The following is a 4401-nucleotide window of genomic DNA, read 5'->3' on the forward strand; positions in this document are numbered from 1 at the left end:
GATCCACACTGAACGCCATGTCGGACGTTTGCCCAAAGCGCCACCTAGTGGACGGTGCGGGAAGTGCGCGGGAAGTGCGCAAGAGCGTAGAGGGCGGTCGCNCAGGGTTCCCGCGGTCGCAATAGGCCGAAGCGGCGCTGAGCTGCGAGGGCCGTCCAACGCTGCTTGCAGCTTTAATTTTAAATATATTCTATTCACAATGAAAAAAAAAATGTAACAAGTAAAGAAATACTTTAAAAATCCTCCACATAGAACATTCAGATGTTAATTTTCAAAATGTACTCAAACAACAAACTAATTAAAACTAAAAAAGATAATGACAAACATTTTTGTACTAGTTTACTTAAGCAATATCTAAGTTGTTTTCGTAGATTTCACTACTTTCCTATGAGTACAGTACAACTACTTAAATAATCAGTAAAATAAAATCAAAAATTTAAGCTCTGATTTGGTTAGGTGTTGTGTTATTTTAATGTATTCATATATTTACCAAATGCCGTTGGTAAAGATTAGGCAGGATTAAAAATGACGACGTATAATACTGAAACTGTCAGCCTTGCTTTAATTCATCCCTCCTGTTTATTATGGAAATAAGAGTAGGTGGCTGATGGGTGAGAGACTTCACTGCTCTGAGATCCTGTACTATTCATCTGCATTAGGACCACTTATTATAAAGGCAGCAATTTATTTTCCCAAGCACATTTTGCTGTGAGGCTGAAGACGGTGGGTGGGGGAAAGGGTGAGAGAAACAGGAGAAAAGGAAGGCAAAGATAGAATAGATTTTGCAGGATAAATAAAGCAAATCCCAGATAATATTTATCTTCACTAGATTAACATATCGCTGGTTGCCCAGAAAAGCAGAGAAGTTGAACTGAATGTTTCCAACATTCCTCTTTTCCTGCCTTTGGTCAGCTAAACGTGTGCCCTTTTCTTTCATATATCACTATCTGAAGGAACAGAAGGCACTCATTTATAGATGAATGAGACAAATAAAGAAGTGAGAAATAATTGTTAAAAACAGTTTCAGGAGGCAGTCTACCAAAGATTCAGACAGTCTGCTCAAAGTCTCAGACAAATTGTTTTGAACCTATACAGTACCTCCTACAAGTTGCAGGTCTACATTTGTTAAACTGTGAGACATCCTAAGGTGGTATCTCACTGGGCTGTGTCTAGTTGTTCTGGGTGGCTCTCAATTTCCTAGCTTGAGTCACAGAGTCTTGTTGCTTCAGTTTTGAACATGTTAAAAACATTTGTGTGACAAGTTTTCTCTCAAAACAATCACAAAGTTGTTGCAGGCATGTCAAACCAGTCACAAAGCCACCTGAACTGTGTCATGGACATCTTCAACCAGTCTCTAGAGCACTAGAGCCGTAGTTTGACAACTGCACAGGAGCTCTCCTCTGACAGAAAACATCCAAGGCAATTGTCCAGATCTGAAAACCATGTTGATGATTAATTTTAATAATTGAAAAACTGGTCCAAATCTGTCTGTTTTTATTTCAGAAGTGTACTCCAGTGGATTAAATCATAAATGTGGGGGCAGCTGCCAAGGTGTTTACAAAACAAGCCAAGGTGGGTGCAATTTGGGCACAGATGGGAATCAAAATAATCTGCACAGGCAAGAATGCAGTTTTGCAAGCTGTGTACACAAAAATAGACTGATTTTCAAAATCTTGCCATTCAAAATGCAGAAACATGGCTTAATGATCACTTGGTTGCAAACACTCAGAGTTCAGTAAGATTGCATGATAGACATCTATGGAGATAAATTAGCCTTAAATATTCTCACAAACACATACTACAAGATTTGTGTGCAAACAACAACATTCACAAATGCATAAACAGTTTTCAGATGTGCACATTTCAAACTGCACAAGTAGAAATGTGTTATGCATACAAAATGTCAAATGTGAGGGCAGGACAGATCAGTCAACACGATCAGCTCGGATCAGCTTTCCTGTGCACTTTTAAAACTTTTTTTTACAGCTCCAGATTCACAAATATAGTGCAGCATTTTATTAAAAGTGTCCAGCATTACAGTGATGGGTTTCTTGGTTAGAGTTTAATTCTTAAGTAATCTTATAAAACTTTCAACTAATATATCATTGGTCCTTTAATTATTCAATGAAAAATCAAATTGTGCTCCATAATCAGATGAAAACTCTTTAGATTGGGATTCTGATGATCACAAGGACCTTCACTGCTGACAAAACAACAGACTTTATGACCGAGTTGGGAAAATGGAATGTTGAGAAACCATTACCCCAGATTACTGTCATTACATCAGCACATGAGACTAAAAATCAATAACACCAGCAGGAAAGTGCTAATATTGCTAACTCAAGCTAACCCAATGCTAACTCGATGCTAACTCATAAAAAACGTGAGCGCATTTAAGCGTAGTGTTTAAGAACTCTCACACCAGAGTAAAGTAATCATCATCAGTTTCAGGCTATGACATTTCTTTAATCACACATGGATTGTCTCCATTTTTCCATTATTAACAAACTGCTCTGAATCACAAACTGATCTCAGGCTGTCGGCCTGTAAGCAGTTCCTACCTTTAAAAAAATAGAGCACGTTCATGTCAAGTTTGCAGTAAAAGATCCTCTTTACCATCTCCTTTTATGTGGTAATGTTCTCCTCTCCATTTGCCTTTCTTTAAAAATTAAAAATAGTTGGCCAAAGGTCCTGTTTTTTTTTTGGCATGAAGTCAGTCCACCACAATAACGAGGGTTGGAGAGGTGCTTCTCTTTGAAGTGGCCCGAACCCGAGTTCTAATAGTAATTCCCACAGCGGAGTTCCCACAAAAGAAGTTTCCCTGACGAGAAATGTGAATCTGTCAATCTGCATTTAATTACTCTGTGGCTTTCTCAAAGACCTGGATGTAAGACACAAAAAGCTGAATTTTGGAATTGACATTGAATTACAGAACTGAAAATGAAAGTAGTTACACTGAATTTTGAATACAATGAAATACAGTTTCAAAGCAAATTAATTCAGTTTCAAACTATTAAATTCAGTTTCATTTTAGTGAAATTTATTTTCAAACCAATGGATTTAATTTAAAACACAAATTCAGTTTCTTCGTCTTCTTCATCTTTTTCTTTCGGCTATTCCCTTTTCAGGGGTCGCCACAGCGAGTCATCCTCCTCTATCTAACTCTGTCTTCTAAATCCTATGTCCTCTCTAACTGCATACATATATCTACTCTTTGCCTACATCTTTATCTTTTTCCTGGCAGCTGCATCTCCAAAATCCTTCTACCAATATACCCACTGTCCCTCCTCTGCTGATGTCCAAACCATCTCAGTCTGGCCTCTCTAACTTTATCTCCCAGTCGTTCGACCTGTGCTGTACCTCTGATGACCTCATTTCTAATCATATCCATCCTCGTCACTCCCAAGGAGAACCTCAACATCTTTAGCTCTGCCACTTCCAGTTCTGTCTCCTGTCTTTTTGTCAGTGCCACTGTCTCCCAACCATACAACATAGCTGCTCTCACCACTGTCTTGTAAACCTTTCCTCTGACCTTCGCTGCCATCCTTTTCTCACAAATCACTCCTGAAACTTTTCTCCATCCACTCCATTCTCCCTGGACTCTCTTCTTCACCTCTTTACCTATGGGAGGAAAATTCTGCCATTAGTCAAGAGCGCACATATTCGATTTACAAGCAGGATTTCATCTCTTGCTTTCAAAACTTTTAACGCTTGCACTCAAAACTTCTGCTCTCTTTCAAATATTCTCTTTTCTCTCTCAAATCTTTGTGTTCGCACTCAGATGTCCTTGTACGCAAAACTTCTCTCTCTCTCACGGATCAGATCTGCGCTTGCAAACTTCTCTGCTCTCTCGCAGATCTGAGCACTGTCGCCTAGCAACCGTTCCAGCCAATAGAAAGACAGTGTTTCTCTGGGCGGGGGGAGACTCCTCTGGGGTGCGTTTGTTTCCTTCTAGTGGGTGTGCTGGTGCAGCTGCATACCCAGCACACTGATTGGAAGCGGTAGTTCTATCCAAGTTATCCCGCCAAATGGATCGGCGTATTTAATATCTGTTTATATATTTTTTCAGGGAATTCTAGGTGCTTCCAATATTCTTTTGATTATTTTAGCATGTATAATATTTCTTTTCAGGTGGGAATAAATGCTGGGATTTTGTTTAATGAAATTAATGCATAATTATTAACTTATTGATGTACATTTTCCCCTTTGTTTTTACGATATGGAGAAAATACAAGACCTTTGTGGTGAGGGTGGTTTTTCTGGGGTTTGTGTTTGTGTTGTGAGTACTTCCTGGTAGGCGTGGCCAGACGACTGATTGACGTCTCGTCAACTCTCCCTCCTCACCTGCAAGTGATCTGACTAATGGCAAGGACAGGTGTATTTAAGGCGGTGGCAGAGACC

This window comes from Kryptolebias marmoratus, linkage group LG22 (genome assembly GCF_001649575.2).
Source record: "Kryptolebias marmoratus isolate JLee-2015 linkage group LG22, ASM164957v2, whole genome shotgun sequence".
Lineage (NCBI taxonomy): Eukaryota > Metazoa > Chordata > Actinopteri > Cyprinodontiformes > Rivulidae > Kryptolebias > Kryptolebias marmoratus.